The sequence below is a fragment of the Triturus cristatus genome, chromosome 4_1, assembly GCF_964204655.1.
Source record: "Triturus cristatus chromosome 4_1, aTriCri1.1, whole genome shotgun sequence".
Taxonomy (NCBI): Eukaryota; Metazoa; Chordata; class Amphibia; order Caudata; family Salamandridae; genus Triturus; species Triturus cristatus.
The window spans coordinates 865,906,688-865,924,108 of NC_140585.1; the positions used below are offsets into that span (position 1 = coordinate 865,906,688).

The following is a 17,421-nucleotide window of genomic DNA, read 5'->3' on the forward strand; positions in this document are numbered from 1 at the left end:
GACAGGATATTAGAGGCTATGAGTGATTACATCGATCAATTTTAAACAACATATACATTCTTTCCAAAGGTTGATCCATGGTACAAGCTGCTAAAAGTAACAGGAGCTGTAAACTATGTACCTGTGGTAGGACTGAACACTGTCTTTATAACTATTCATCCTGTTTATGATGAGTAAGGAAGAGCAGTAATTATCCTTGTACCTTCAGGTGAACTCAGTGATGCTTGTAGAGTTAGAGGTATATTCTGTGCTTGAGTGAAGGAAGTATGTCTAATTGTGTTAATTGAGAATGGCACTGCTGAAATAGGTCTTGAGTGGGCCTTGCCATCCAAACATTCCTTTAATCATCTTTGAATCCAGGTAGGGTTGAGGTCTATTAACTTGAAAAATCTACTCGACCCAACTGTAATGTACTTGACCTCTGTCTCTGAAAGCCGAGCAAATGTGACAAGATAACAAGATTTAAAGGCATCTTTAATGCTCATTCACTTTGTGAGCAATAAAGATGCCTTTAAATCTTGTTATCTTGTCACATTTGCTCCACTCTCAGACAGAGGTCAAAAGTCAGCTTGTCTTCCTACTCCCCAGAAAGGGTGAGTAGGCCCTAAAAGTAGCTCGTCCTGATTGAATCTGGCTTGCCATAGCGAGCGGGCGAGTGGATTTTTTGAGGCTTGATTAATTGTAGTGAAAAGGGTACTAAGCTGCATCCAAGTTAGCATGTTAAAGAATGATGAAATAGCCAAAACACCATTGGCAATCTGATAAACATATTCCATATATCACACGACTGTTTACATTTACCCATATTTTCTGGATTCTCTGACTAGGTCTGGCATTAGCCAAGAACTTTTATTTATACTAAAACGAACTGCAAGGCCAATAGTGGTACACTGCAGCTTGTTCACTAATGAATGGTACCCTGAGACGAGCTTTGGGGCGTAATCCAAGGAATCCTAATGATGTACAGAGGTTCAGGGCTCACTACAAACAAACCTTGCAGCAGAGAAAGCCGGAGATCATGGCCACCAACCTCACTGCTTTAATAGAAGCCAACAAGACTAAAGGGGCCAAATGATATTGGTATACAGTCAACTGTGTCAGGAATGGCAGCAGTAGCAAGTCTTCCCTTAGTTAGCATATTCCCATTGATCTTTGATTGTCAGTTTTCCAATGTTCATTGTCATGGCAGTAGAGACAATCTTACCATAGACCAGTTTGTAGGTGATACTTCCATTCCAAATCCTACGTTTAACCTGGTAGAAGTTACCTGCACTGTCACAAAAACCCCTGCCAATAAAGTCACAGACGGAATCCCAATTGATCTATTCAAGTGTAATTATTACCTTTGGGCACCTGTGCTCTCTAATTTTTACAATTGGTTGAATCTTACATAATTTACTCCTCCATGGGTCTTGCAAAGTCATCCTTGTGCCCTGGGCACCTCCCAGTTTTTGCTGACAGGTACTGGTGGTAACTGACTGACTGGCGATGGGCTCAGTCTAACCAGTCCCGGGGCCAGTTCTATGCTGAAAAGACACTTAAAATACACTGAAAACACCTACATACACTGGGGTACACTATGGGTTAGGGTACCACTATGATTGGGATGACCTCCCCTATAAAGCCTTAGTACAGGGGGGTTGAAACACATTTTAAGACCCTAGCATATAATAGTGCATGGCAGTTTAAAGGCCAACAGCTCTTCTGTACTTGTGTGTGTGCACTTTTGGAGCCTGGGGTCAGTTTAAAAAAGCAGCCTTGTGTTGCAGGACTGCTTTTAAAATGCAAATTGTGCCCAAACTTGACTTTGGTGTTTGGGGTACTTAAAATTAATAAACTACAATGTTTTGGCATATTAGATTCCCGTAGATGTCCCAGGGGTGTTGGTTGGGTATCTATAAGGAGGACCCTTATAAAATGAGATTTATATGCCCTGGGTTTAGTGAAATTGCACATTTCGCTCCCCACATTGTGGTAAAGGGCTTCACAAAATCGATTTTTGTGCTAGGAGCACTGTGGAGTGTGGAGCTGCAATATGTTTACATATTCAGAACACCTAAAGTCTCCCTTAGGTACCCAGGGGTGTGGGGTCCTGTAGATATAGGCAGGGTCCTTATAAAAGAGGTTGTATCAGCCCTAGTGTTGGAAAAATGGCCCAAGTCATTTTCGCATTGTAAAACCCCAGCCACATAGGTTAACATGGCAAGAAGGTATTAAATAATAATTAATGTTCAGAAGGTTATAAAAATATCATTCAAGGACTGCCTAGAATGGTATTGATGAATCCCACAACATGCTATTGTTGCATTTATCCTAAAATGTAGAGACAAGAAGTTATAAGACTTTCTTGTCTGCAAGCAAAGGTTCAGCCCTCTAGTGCTCTGATCTGATCCGCCAGAGTTCAGTGGATTAGCCAGGCTGCTTTGATAAGGTGATAAGTAGCCAAGGGGGTCAGGGAGCCATACTGGGTTCTGCTACATAGAAATGCAAAGGCGGAGGAGGGGGTCATAAAACATCTTCTTTAAAGAGAGGAGAGGGCAGACAGTTGGTCACGTCGAGTTACAGCCCTACCCTCTGAACCCAACCAGATGGCAGGCTTAAGGTCAGAATTTCAGATGCATATGTAGATGAGCCATCCTGTTGGCTGGTTTAGTAAGTTCTCTTTCTGCTGAATTATCAGCCATGATGAATGTTGGCGAAATGGTGCTCTCTGGGAGAATATAGTGCCACACTTTGGAGGATGTGGTGATACCCTGGGGTTTTGCCCTGCACATCATTGGACAGGAATGCCCTCCTGCTTGACCCAGAGAACTTGAAATAAGTATCTGAGAGGGGCAGAGCCTCTCAGATCTGCTACTTGAAACTTAAAGAAGAAAGGTTAATGCTGAGGAGTTAGATTTGCACCATCCAGGCCCTGCACTCTGACTGACTGAAACTGCTGCACAATCTGGAACTACAGTCCTGTGGACCTACCTTGCTTCAAAAGAACTAAAGAGTGGACTCCTTGCAAGCTACAGGTTAACAGAGCTCCCCTGGACCATCACCACCAAAAATCCCCATCCTGCAGTACTACCAGTGGATTTGTAAGTGTTTTGCCAAAGTGGATAGTGGGAATTGAAGTCGTAAACTTTCAAAGATCATCTTGGAGTTTATAGACCCTAGTAAGTTCTGGACTCTTTGGGACCCTCAAAGGAACTACAGTAAGAAGTTCCTGGGGAAGTTTGGAGCAACATTGGAAAAAAGCTCCATAAGTGGACCGGCTTGACCTGGCCAGCCAAGCCAGGGACCCTCAACTGCTAGCCGGCCTGGATCGTCCTGCTGGAAAGCTCTGGAGGTCTGACTTCCATAAGTTTGCCCGGGAGCTAATCGCAAGGCAAGCCAGAGAACCCTCACCGAATCTGGACTGGCTGAGAGCTTCGAGGGACCCCAGGAAGAAACACTCCAGAATTGTTTTTAAGTCCAAAGTTAAAAACTTTGACTGAAACCTACTGCGAGGGGTAGCCGCGCAGGGCTCCATTGCGATCGGCCTGAAACTTTTACCTTGTCCCGGTCTAGCACAACGAAAAGTTTCTTACCTGTCGGTGTAGTTTTGCAGCTTGAAGATCTTTCTGGATTCACTATGCTGTGCATTATTCCGCGATCTTGTGGTTGGGTCCGGATTCGTAGTCTTTTCTTTGTTTTTTTTTTTTTTTTTGTAGCCCAGGTGGGCGTCGACGTCCACCATTTGGTGCACCTCCCGTGACGTCGTCGTGCTTCCTGCGGAAGTCCCACCTTTGGGGCGCCATCTTCGGGTTCTTTTTTTCCCTGTTTTTTTTTTTTTTTTTTTAACCCTAGGCGATTGATTAACCCTTTTGTCCATATTTCTGTACGTATCCACCTTTTTTGATCCTATCCATTTCACCCCCTCTTCCTCCAGCCTCATCTTCCTGGCGGAGGTGGGTGGGTTCGCTAGTGAATCCAGAAAGATCTTCAAGCTGCAAAACTACACCGACAGGTAAGAAACTTTTCGTTTTGCAGCGTGAATCTTTCTGGATTCACTATGCTGTGCATAGATTTTGTAGCGGTTTTCCTATTTTTGTGGTGGCTGGGTGGAAGATGATCGCTGGTCGTTGAAAATGTGTTGTAGCACCTTCTGTCCGACCTGTGCTTCCTTATTCATTTGAATGTCCACGCAGTAGTGCTTTGTGAACGTGTGCACAGATGCCCAAGTTGCTGCGAGACAAATGTCTTGGATGGGCGTGTTTGCCAGGAAGGCAACTGTGGCCCCCTTCTTCCTTGTGGAGTGAGCTTGTGGCCCCTCCGTTAGCTCCTGTCCAGCCTGTTTGTGACAGAATTGGATAGTGAGGGCAATCCATCTAGCGATGGTGCCCTTGGTCACTGGTCTACCCATGAAGCTAGTAGCAAAGGACACAAACAGCTGCTTCGACTTCCTGAGTTCTTTGGTTCTTTCAATGTAGTGCATCACCGCTCTTCTGGCATCGAGGGTGTGCAGGGCCTTTTCTGCATTTGTAGTCGGGTTTTGGAAGAAACTCGGTATCTGTATACTCTGATTCATGTGAAACGCCGACACTACCTTGGGCATGAAGTGTGGGTCCGTCCTCAGGACTACCCTGTCCTTGTGAATTTGAATGTAGGGCTCCTGTAGCGTTAGTGCTTGAAGCTCGCTCACTCTGCGTAGTGAGGTTATGGCCACTAGAAAGGCAGTCTTCATCGTCAACATTTGTAGATTGGCCTTGTGAATGGGTTCAAACGGCGCCTTCATGAGCTCCGTCAGAACCACGTTTAAATTCCATGCCGGCGGCGGCAACCTTTTCGGGGGTGCCATTCTTTTGGCTCCCTCCATGAATCTCTTCACCACCTGCGAGCTGAAGAAACTTCCACCCTTCTCACCTCTGGTGTAGGCAACGATCGCTGCTAGGTGCACCCTTAGGGAGCTCGAGCAGAGGTTACTCTTTAGAAGGTGTGTGAGGTACCTCAGCACCGTTGAGTCTTTTGTCATTCTGTTGTGCAGGCCTTTCTTCCTGCACCACACCGTGAATCTTTTCCACTTTGCGCTGTAGCACTTTCTTGTAGTAGGTTTCCTTGCCTCCCGTAGCACTCGCATAGTGCTCTGAGGTAACCTTAGGTGTGCGAACTCTAGGTCTTCAGGAGCCATGCTGCTAGGTTGAGGGTCTCTGGCTCTGGGTGCAGGACCTCCCCGTTTTGCATTGAGAGCAGGTCTTTTCTTCGCTCGAACCTGTACGGATTGCCTTGCGCCATTTCTTGAATCTGTGAGAACCATGTCTGCCTCGTCCACTGTGGGGCCACCAGGATCAGAGTCATGTTGCTGGTTCTGCACTTGTCGAGCACTCTGTGCAACAGGGGTATCGGTGGAAAGGCGTAGGCAAATGTCCTCGACCAGCTTATCCATAGGGCATTGCCCTTGGATTGCTGATCTGGTTGCCTGGACGCGAAGCTTTGGCATTTTGCATTGTGGCGTGTTGCAAAAAGGTCTATTGTGGGAGTCCCCCATCTCCGGAAGAGTTTCTCCGTTTCCTGGCCATTGAGCTCCCACTCGTGCGATGCTGAGGTCTGCCTGCTCAGCCAGTCTGCCTCCACATTGTCCTTCCCCGGTAGGTGAATTGCCAGTAGATCTATCCTGAGAGGTATGGCCCATCTCCAAATCTCCTGAGCTAGGGATGAGAGGGGAAACGACTGTGTCCCCCCTTGTTTGTTGATGTAGAACATCGCCGTGGTGTTGTCTGTCTGTACCAACACCCTCTGCCCGCACAGGTGTCTCTGGAATGCCTTCAGGGCTAGCAGTATTGTTTTCAACTCGAGGTAGTTGATGTGGCGGACCGCGTCTGCCGGAGCCCATAGACCCCTCACTCTGAGGTTGTCCATGTGCGCTCCCCATCCCATCTGCGATGCGTCCGTGGTAATGGTCACTGTTGGGCTTGGTGGTGTCAGGCTTCTCCCTGTTGTAATGTTGTCTCTGTTCCACCAAGTTATCTCCTCCTGCACTGCGTGCGTAACAACCACTAGATCCTCCCAACTTCCGTTTGCTTGTGACCATTGCTGTTGCAGCCATTCCTGGAATGGTCTCATGTGCAGGCGTACATTCGGCACCAGCTGGATACAGGACGCCATCATCCCCATCATCTTGCTCACCGCCCTCACTGTCAGAGCTCGCCCCTTCTGGTAGAGCTGCGTCTCCTTCAGTAGGGCATCTGTCCTCCTGTCGCTGGGCACTACTGTACTGTTGAGGGAGTTGATCTGTGCCCCCAGGAAAATCTTTACCTGCTCCGGTTCCAGCGATGATTTTCCCCAGTGGATGGAAAATCCCAGATTTGTGAGGGTGTCCGTTACGCGTTTTGCGTGCCTCTCGCACTTCTCGCGTGAGTTTGCCTTGACCAGCCAGTCGTCCAAGTAGGGGTATACGTGTATGCCCTGCTTTCGTAGGTGTGCCGCTACCGCCGACAGGCATTTTGTAAAGACCCTTGGCGCTGATTTTAATCCGAAGGCCAGGGTTGTGAACTGGTAGTGTTCCTGCTCGATGTTGAATCTTAGAAGGCCCTTGTGCCTTCTGTTTATTGGGATGTGAAGGTAGGCATCCTTGAGGTCCACGGTGACCATGAAGTCCCCTTCTCTTATCTGTGGCAGTACCTCCTGCAGTGAAGTCATTTTGAACCTTTGTGTTTTGATGAACTTGTTTAGGTACCGGAGGTCCAGTATGGGTCTGAGGTCTCCGTCTACCTTCGGAACCACGAAGTAGTTTGAGTAGACCCCTTTGTTGCGTTCCCTGAACGGCACTGTCTCTATGGCTCCCTTTTGCAGGAGTTTCCGTGTTTCTTCTCTGAGTATTGCCAGTTCTTGGGCCGATCTCTGTCTTCCCTTCGGCTTTCTGTTTGGAGGTCTTTTCTCCAACTCTACGCAGTATCCGTGCTGCATGATGTTCCGTATCCACTTGTCTGTGGTTATGCGCCGCCACTCCTGAAGGTAGAACCTCAGCCTTCCGCCTACCGGTGACGTATGCTCGTAGGCTCTTGGATCTTCTCTTCCCCCTGATGACACCTTTTTGCGCCTCACCCTTGGGGGCCTGACGAGGGTGGGCGTCTTCTTGCGTGCTGAGTCACTTCGAGGAGGGCTGATCGCCCCCTCTCCTCCTTTGGCCACGTCCGTTCCCTCTCCCTCGAAAGGACTGGCCCCGAGGTTGATATTGCCAGCTTTGCTTCTGCTGACTTTGTCCGTGACCTTCGCCCTGCTGACCTTGTTGGAACGCCTGGTGCGACGTCCCCTGTTGGCTTCCACCCCTACCGTAGGGTCTCCTCGAGGGATTTCCTCGTCTCATTCCCCTCAGCTGCAGGGCCCCCATGGACCTCGCTGTCTCGTTCTCCTTCTTGAGCTGGGTGAGCTTCTCGTCCACCGTTGCTCCGAACAGTGTCTCTCCGTTGAAGGGAGTGCCCAGGATGTTGTTCTGCACTTCCGGTTTGAATCCCGAGATTCTTAGCCATGCATGCCTCCTTTCTGTGACCCCTATGGCCATGAGTCTTGCTGAAGTCTCTGCCCCATCCAACGCCGTCTTTATACAGGAGTTGGCGATGTTCTTGCCTTCATCTACCAGGTGAGAGGCTCTCTGGCGGTATTCTTCGGGGAGGTGCTTTACTAGCTCCCCCATTTCATCCCAGTGTTGGTACTGGTGTCTATTTAGGAGTGCATTTGAATTCGCCATGCGCCAGTGCATTGCGGCGTTCCTCTCGACCTTTCTGCCTGTGAGGTCGATTCTCCTGCTCTCTTTATCTGGAGGTGGGCCCGAGGTTGCTGGCACGTTGGCCCTTCTCCTGGCCGTGGAGGCAATGATGGAGTCTGCGGTGACGCTACCCTTGATGTAAGGTGGGTCCAGGGAGGAGTGTTTATACTTTTTCTCTGTCCTGGGCGTGATCGACCGACAGGTGGCAGGCTCCTTGAAGGCTTCTCTCCCCTGGTTCATCACGCTTTGTAGCATGGGGAGGAACTGGCTCCTAGTCTGGATGGGGAGCAGTGTTTCGACGAGAAAATCTGCTTTCGGCCTCTCCTCGTCGAGCTTGACGCCGAAGGCCATTGCTGCGCTCTTCACCACCATATTGTACACCCCGATGTCGTCTGGTGGCGAAGGCCTCGAGGGGTACGTGTCCACGGCCTCCTCCGGGTTTTCGGTGTCGAGATCTTGCCATTCGACGTCGTTGCCGGTAGATGTCGCCGATTCGAAGAACGATTGTTGGTCTTCTTCCTCGGCTTCTTCCTCATAATAGGGCTCCTCTTCCTCTTCGAGGTCCCTTGTCAGCCCTTCGGCGTCGAACTCCTCCTCGACTTCGACGACGTCCGCCGATGAAACCGTTGGAATCTTGAATTCCTTCATCCTGGCGTCGAACTCCTTCTTCCTTTGAAGGATGTTCTCCATTTCGGCCTCGAGCCGCCTCTTCTTTTTCTCCATTTCGGAGATGCTTTCGGCGTCGACCGCGGGCCTTTTCGATGAAACTTGCGTCGACGTCGAACGTTCTTTCTGCGTCGATCGGCCCGTTTCATGGGATGATTTCGACGACCCTTGCCTTTCGGCGTCTTTCTGCGCCAGGGAGTCCTTTTGTAAGGGTCCGCTGGGCCTTTTGTCCGAAGTTCCCCCTTTGGACGTCGAAGTTTTCGGCGCCGGGGCTCCCTTCGTGGACCTTGACTCAGTTTTTCTCGAGTCACCCTCGTGTTTTCGAGGTGTTTTTTGATTTGCGCTCGACGATTCTCTTACCTCGTCTTCTTTCTTCTTGTCGGTCTCTACGACCGTGAAGTTTTCGGCTGCCTCGGCGACGTTGTCCTCGTCGTCCGTGTCGAGGCCCAGCGCATAGAGTGTCGGGGGTTTTCCTTGGCCCTCCATGTTGGCGTTGGCTCTCCTCTGCCTCTCTCTCACCCTGAGTGTCTTCGGCGCGAAGACTGAGCAGGCGTTGCAGTCGATACTCTGATGATCCACCGGTAGGCAGAGGTTGCAGACCGGATGCAGGTCTTTCTGCGCGAACTTGTGGTGGCAGTTTGGGCAGAACTTGAATGGCGTCTTGTCCATTTCGCTCAGGGTCTCTGAGCGTGCATTCTCCAAGGTTGTCGAAGAAAAAGGCTCGCTGGTCTTCTTTCTTCGCGTTCCTGTCGAAATCTGTTCTTTCCTGATGTCTTCTCTTGATTCTATCGATGAAACTCGCTTTTCTTTCTTCTTCCTCCGAGTGAACTTCTGGAGCTTCCCGATGACGATCCAGACCCAACGGCGGAAAATAGAATCTGACGATGGCGCCCCAAAGGTGGGACTTCCGCAGGAAGCACGACGACGTCACGGGAGGTGCACCAAATGGTGGACGTCGACGCCCACCTGGGCTACAAAAAAAAAAAAAAAACAAAGAAAAGACTACGAATCCGGACCCAACCACAAGATCGCGGAATAATGCACAGCATAGTGAATCCAGAAAGATTCACGCTGCAAAACCTGATATTCCAATAGTCTCTATAGGTTTCCATGTGCTATATAGTGCTAAATCTTTAAAAAATAATATCTCCGGTTCCGTACATTGTTCTTTTTTCTTTTTGGTGTCATTTTAAAGATACAAATATTTCCTACTTGTATAAATTTGTGTTGGATTTTTATTGTGTATGGTGTCTTAATTAATTACTGAATTGCTGTTTTTTAATGCTTTACATACCTGTCTTTGAAGCTAGGCCTGCCTGCTCGCATTCAAGCTACCAAGGGTTGAGCTTGGGAATCATTTTTCTGAGACCTGTACTGAGCCCTATATTGTGTTAGTGGGCATATTGCCAGTAGTAGATATATTCACTGCTTATGACTTTGATGAGTATACCCCTGGAAGAGAACTAGGATTACAGGTAAGTAACGTATCCTTCTGACAGTTCCCACCCCAATTTCTGACCTCCACATTCTCTGGCCTTGGTGCTGCTCATCCGAATCTTGTGTCTTCCAAGGTGCCATCCCTGTGAGCTCAGTACCGACTCCAGCACCAACACAAGTGACGCCTTTGGGGCTGATTTTGGTACTGCCTTCTATGTCCAAGTCAGTGGAAATTATCTGATTGCCAAAAGAAAAGGTTTAGGCCTGTTTTAATGCGAGCTCTTTGGCACAACACCTTCCTAGGGCCAACAAATTTGTCCACAAGAAGTATTTCTTTGGGTCCGTCTCTATTGCTCTAGTCAATCCCTACAAAGATTATGTCCTTATAGAGGAAATCTAGCAATCTTCCTCTGCAATACCTTTAAATGAGGCACAGTTTAAATATGTACTGGCTACCTCAGAAAAATTCTTCTGGGCCCCAGAGGTCTGTAGACAAATTGCTGGACAACACCGGACTACTCCTGATGACCCAAAAGTCACTTTTTTTTTTAGTCATGTAGACTATGCTTCCTCTGCAGGAAAAACAGCCTTGTCAAGGACAACCTTTGCAGCTGATCCAAATGCTCAAAATATGTACCGCTTCGTTCAGGGCAGGGGTTGTTTTGTATGGCGCCATCGCTACCAGAAACAACAGCATCAGTCATATCCATCTTTCGATGGTTTTGCTCCTGCAAAACCTGTCAAACTTCCCCCCAGCTTCCTGTGAGTTGGAGAATGTCTATTTTTTCCACCTACTGTGAGAAGATGACGATGGATTGTTGGATCATCCAGCTAATCTGCAAGGGTTATGCCCTACCCTTTTTGTCTTCCCTTCCAGAGCGCCCTCCTTCCACCAGGCCTCAATTTTTGAAGTGGATGTTCTTGCCTTTCTGAACTTAGGAGCAACAGAGATGGTGCCCATGGAGGAAAGGGGCACTGGATTTTACCCCCTTTAATTCTTGGTCCCAAAGATGGGAAGAGGTGTAAGCTCCATCTTGGGACCTTTTCCTCTTGAATCTTTTCATTTGGCAGGAAAAGTTCAATATGTGACCCCTGAGCCAAGTCTTACTGGTGCTCAATTTATGGTATAAGCTGTGTCCTTGGACCTCCAGTATGCCTACTTTTATATTTAGATCCTGCCCGCTCACAGGTGCTACGTGAGGCTCACTGTGGGATCTCAGCACTACCATTTAACAGCTCTGACTGACAACTGATGTATGATTATTCACCAAGGTAATAGCCATAGAGGCAGCTTCACTGTAGGAGTTGGATCCCTATTGATTTCTGTACTTGGACAACTGGTGTTTGAGGTCAGGGCCTCCTGCACTTCTCGAGCACACTCTGCCTCTTCTCTATAACCTGGGCTTCATGATAAATAACGAGAAACCTCATCTTGCCCTCCAGCAAAGTCTGACTTTCATATCAGTGGTGCTAGACACAACCCTTACGAAGACCTTTTCTCCTTCTTTGAGTGTTGCAGATATTCGGGATAAGATTTTATATTTCTGGTTCAGACACCAGTCCCGGTTCAACAGGCCCTACTTCTGTTAGGCCTTACTGATTCATGCATCAGGTTGGTGCCACACTTGAGATGGCGAATTAGAGCCCCTTAGTGGTGCCTACTCAAGCATTGTCTCTAGCATCTGGTGAGCCTCTCAGCTTGGGTGCAGTTATCCAACTTTATCATCCCAAATCTGCTTTTGTGGATATGCTCTTCCAGTCTGTCAGTAGGGCATTTTATTCAGTAATCATTAGTAAGAGACTGCTGTGGTTACACATGCTTCATCGCTGGTTGGAATGTTCATCTGGGCAGCATCACAGAATGAGGACTTTGGTCTGTGTCAGAGAAGCACCTGTACATGAACATGTTGGAGCTGTGGGTGATGCATCTTGCCATGAAGACCTTTCTTCAATCCATTTGATGTAGTTTCATTCAAGTTGTGTCAGACAACACCACCGTTGTCCGTTACATTAGCTGACATAGCAATGTGTGGAAGTCATGGACACTGAATGGGAAGGTGGTTTTACTGTGGCGGTAGGTCAAGCAACAGGGTATTTTCCTAGATGTGGTGAACCTTGCAAGCTCTCTCAACAAAATGGTGGATGCTCAGAGTCACTTCTCCTTAGAAAACCATGAGCAGGAAGTTTGCTCAGAAGTGGTGAAAACGATTTTCTCCAGATTGGGGTCTCCATGCATGTATCCCTTTGCCATATCCCAGAACAAGAAGTGTCCTCAGTTTACTGCCATCCACTTACCTCTGAATGGTTTTCTAGATGATGCCTTCCTGTGTTTGGCTGAGCATTTTTGACTGAGCCTTTTTCTGTTGCGAGCCCTGCAGAAGATGTGGAAGAATAGAGCATCACTGATCTTGATTGCCTTGATCTGGGTGAAGAGACTAAATATCTGTTAGAACTCAGAAGCTAACCCCTCTTCCTCTGTCACACAGATTGGAAATGCTGATGCATATGTGGAGATTGAGAGGTGTCAGTAAGGTCCTTCTGCTTGCTGCCTGAAATGGTGGATGTCTACTTTTGTTCAGTGGTGCAAGTCTGAGCTAATTTCAGTCATGCCTTTCCAATGTTCTCTTGCCCAGCAGGGCCTAGCAGTGGCTATTGTTTAAGGTTATTTGACTGCCCATCACCCTTATATGTCTTTATGACAAGCCTACTCTATTTAAGTTGCCATTGTGGAGTGTTTTCTAAAAATGTTGCTTTACATGTATCTTCCCACTTTTCTTAGTGCTCCTCAGCGGGACTTAAATTTTGTATAAACGTTTCTTATGACAGCCCCATGCTTCCATTGGGGTTGGTGAATTAGGCACTCTTGGACTGGCCACCATTTAGTTTTCTCCTGGATAAATTCCTTCATGCGTATCCATTTTTCTTATCAAAAGTGGTATTAGCCTTTCACATGGGCCAGCCAATTATGCTTCCATCTTTCTTCCCTTCTCTTCATCCAATCAAGGAAGAGAAGCAGCTCATAGCCTGGACCCCCAGGTCTTAGTACATAGACCGTATACAACAAAGTGGGTGATAAGTTCTTTGTGGGCTTTGCTAGTCCCAAAAATGGCAAATCGGTGACCAAGCACACCATTTCACGAAATAGTATCCTTGTACTAAGATCTTCTATGCCTTGGCCAAGCAAGAGCCTCCCTCTAGCATTTATGTGAACATGTCTAACCTATAACAAACCACAAATGGGTCAGTACCATAGCAATGTCCCAAAATGAACAACAAAAGAGGATGACTATTGCTATGAACCTATGTTTTAATCGTAAACCTTTTTGGTCATGATTAAGAGTCTTATAATTGTACTAGCCGATTTTCAAAGGGACTGCATTCATATCCGTCCATGCATGTATAATTGGTATGCTACATATTTACTGTCTATGCCAAGCCTATAAGCTATAACCAGACTATGGGACACCTTCATGCCTAGAAAATGAGCATCAATAGCAATTGTTATTTTATTGCATTACAGAGAATTGAGATTGAGAGCACTGTGTGACACCCATCTTCAAGGTACACTTTTGTCAGGAGCTTCAAGTTTCTGCTCAAAGGACTGACACTATTTTATATCTCAGACACACTAGAAACACGTTAGGATATGATCACAGGCTCTTTCCTGGTTGCTGTATCCATGCAATGGTATTTCTGCAGCAGAAAGTTCCTGCTGAATGAGTTTCCTTTCAGGCACCGACTTTTTGTAGCAGTAGTAGGTTTTTAAGTCTCATGTTTGAGGTGCTCACATTAAGAGTGATTTAACAGTGCTTATCCCTAGAGAATTCCTCTTGATAACATCTTAACCAGGTTCAGTGCAACAAGACTAGCACTTCAGCAGAAAGGTATTCTAATTGTAATAGACCACTGCTCTCAACTCTTTAAAGAAACTGAAGCGTGAAACTCCCTCTCCTTGCAACACATTTTTGTAAACATTAGCTGGTAATTTCTTAAACCAGGCCATTTTTCAGACAGACACTTTTGGCACACATGCCCAGAACTAATATGAATCAGAATTAGCATATCATAGCAGATATTTTTCGTACCAGGGAAGCCCAGGCTGGCTCTTTTTGTCTTTTTAGGTCTCGCTAGCGTAAGGCTGCGCGCATGCGCAGTCTTGCTGGCGAGATTTAATGTTAATGGGTATTTTCTGTAAGGGGCATTAAGCCCCGCCCCTCTTTTCCATTGGCTGGCGTCACCGTTTATGCTAAACGGTGGCCAGCCATTGGAAAAGAGGTGTCGGTGACGTATTTGCTTGGCTTTCTGAGCCGTCCCATTCGGACGGCCTGGCCTGCTTTGCGTTCGTCGCAAAAGGTCTCTTATCTTTATGGGGCCAAACACATGGCCCCATAAAGATAAGAAACCTTTTCGCAGCCGAGGCCGTCCAAGTGGCTCGGTAGAAAGAGCCGAGCAAATACGTCATGGCGTCCGCTTGTTTGTGTTTATTTTAGTAAAATAAATGAAATCACTTCCACGTGGGCTGCGTTGCACCATGCGGGCCTGCGATTTCTACACCATGCCCCACCAGTCTCAGCGGGGAGGGGTGAGGGGTGGGGACAGGCCCTTGGGTGAGGTGTGGAGGCCGCGGGTGAGGCCTTCCATGTGGGGGTGGAAGGTTGTTGCCTTCAAAACAAAAATGGCTGTTTGGGGCGCAGAAAGTGCAGCTTTCCCGATTAATTATAAAATGTCCTCGTTTGCCGCAGCTGGGGTTTGAGTGAAACATTCTCACGGCCTCGGAGGCTATCCAAGAAGGGAGGAGGCCGCTGACATAAGACCTGTGTGTGTGTGCGGCAATTCGCACTGGGGTTCGTGGATTGTGGTGTAGCGCTTGAGGCCGCCTCAACGCGCACCAGGGCTCAGAAGAAATGGACGCGAGGAGCAACTGCTCTTGGGTAGCCGCGAGGCGAGCACCAGGGCTCAGAAGGAATCTTCGCCCAAGGCTAGCCTACCGGACCCGGTCGGAATACATTGTGGATACCTAACTTTGGGGAGCAGCTTGTGGGAGAGGTAAGCGTTAAAAGTAAGGATTATGTGGAGGGGGGGGGGCTGGTGGTATTACAAGGCTGTCCGGCAAACACTGGTATCGAACAGAGGGCGCATCTCTTTGTTGTGTGGTAACGTTTTCTTCTCTGTGGCAGCGCTGACTGCTTGAATAAAGTTCATTCACTGTCAGTCCACAGAGCTGCAAGGAGCCCTCGTTTAATAAATAGGCTGCATATAGCGATGTACTGAGTGGCCAGTCTAGGCGCTGCATTGTGCTGTTTTAATACAAACTGCATTAGGAGCGTTTTCCTTACACTAGGTGCCATCGGGTTTCCAATACATAGCTGCGTTTGGTCGGTGTTAAATAAGACTACCCTTGGCACAGTATTTGATCCTTTTTAGCTAATGAAGATAGTGGGGTTTTTTTATACAGTGACTCTACGTATCTGCGGTTGTAAACTAGTTGTTGCTCTTGGCGCTATATTGGAGGCACCGTGTTGAGCCTGGGACTGCAACTGCTGCCGAATTGTGTACCATTTGAACATGGTGGTTGGTCTCTGCATTATAGTGGCTACTGGATTTAATGCACTGGCTGCTCTTGGCGCCGCGTTGCTTACTGTTTTAGGACAGTGGTTACTAGGCGCTACAGAACTCTTTCGAGTCCATGGCGGGATTGGCGCCGCGTTGGGTGCCGTACAAATCAGTGTCTGCTCTTGGCGCCGCTTCTAATGAAGATGGCGTGACCTGTTTTTGATGAAGATGATCTGACCTGTGGGGGGAAAAGGAAAGGTCGGCCTCCCGCAGGGACCCGCCCCCTGCTCCGATATTGATCCAGCAGAAAGACCGGATCATGTGCCTCGACCTGGGCGCCCAGATTTTAATTGCCTGTGACTTCCTCTGGTATAGGAGCATGTGCGGCACCCCTGGACGAAGCAGCGCTGTACTGCTGGGCGCTTTTAAATAATGCATTTCTATTTTTGTTTACACAATTTGAAACGGTTAAGTTCCTAAATGTTAATATTCATACCCTTTCTCGTGCGCAGGGATGTATGAACACACATTCTGAATGCATTACTAAGATGTGCATGGGTGAAGTTCAGCTCAGATGTTTCTTAAAATCCCGCTTTCGACGGCTTGAGCCGTGCTTGTTTTGCTCAGAATATTTACTTCGTACTTTAGTCTTGCCCACAACCTTGCGTAAAGGTAGTCAACGGCACAGTGTGGCCAGCGTTTTTCAAAGTATATTTGTGGGCCGAGCGCGATTTTATGGAGAGCTACTAGTAGCAACTGTTTCCAGACGTTGAGGTTTTTTTCACTGTTTTTACGACTTTAGGGTGTGGAAGGAGGGAACCCCCCTTCTAATACTTGGGTATTCAAACATGGGGTCTACTCGATGCCAATGGTGCCTTATTTACCATAATTGCTCCAGACTTCTGGATGTTCTACTCTTGAGTTTCACATACTCCTTGTTCGATATACTGTGTAAACAGCACCCGTCTCTGCTGGGTCTGACGCCTCCTCAAACGGACGAGAATTTGGTTTTAATGCCTAATTTTGTATGGTGTACCGTGGGAGAAATCGACTCCTAAATTTGTGCTACAAAAACACCATAACTAGATTATAGGGTTATTATACTTCGCTTTACTTATAGGTGCCATACCAACATATATCTTCGAGGTTCATTGGTTTGGAGGCAAGAATAGTAATTGTGTACTTGGCTTTGCTGCGGTTCGGCAGTTCTTGTATCTTTGTAGTGAATATTCTGACACACCAGGTTAGTGTTTTCACGAAATGTGGTTGTGCACGAAGTTAAGAGCTGCGTAGATACAGACCTGTTGCGTTTACAGCTAACTGGTGCCAATTTGTTTTATATATAGCTCTCCAACCCACATTTATGGTATCAAAGCACTGCAATCAACAGATGTTACTATCACCTAATATAAGGGTACTAAATAACCGACCTCACAAGGATAGTGTACAGAGTAACTTAGTAAATTTGACCTCTGACGTGCAGACCACCGCCGTGTTAGTGGCGGTCATTTAACTCGAACTTGTCTTTCCAGTGGGGGTTCAAATTCGAATGATGTCACAGGAGTTCTTGCTGTAACTGTGTGAGGAACTGGGGTGATGTGAAGACTACTCCTGATGTTAGCAATAAAGTAGTGTCTACCCGTGGTCGAAGTGCATTTAAATAAGCTTTGAAAATGCAATAGGTCTTGCCTTTTATTAAGTTAAAGCCATTTGCTTTGCTATACTATACCATTAGCAAAGCAAAGGGCTTTAACTTAAGCAAAGGCGAGACCTATTGCATTTTCAATGCTTGTTTCTTATTTGATCAGCATCAGCTAATGGAATATAAAAAATAACACATTTAGGTTTCTCTACTTGAACCCAAAGAATGTTCTGTCATTGAAATAGTGGAATCTTTTTTGCAAGTCTCCCTTTTCATTGTTTACTTATCAAAGGGATTCAGAATGATCAAATAGTATATGATCTTCCTACCTCCAACACCTGAAGTACCTCTGGAAGTCCCAGCCCCTTTCAAATATTTTGTATCGAACAGCCAA

General features: G+C 47.2%; 1 protein-coding gene across 2 annotated transcripts in view; it reads left to right on the forward strand.

Annotated features, from left to right (window-relative positions):
- Positions 1–17,421, forward strand: part of MKLN1 (muskelin 1) — a 653,324-nt gene that overhangs the window by 600,592 nt on the left and 35,311 nt on the right. The gene's annotated exons all lie outside the window — the stretch shown is intronic.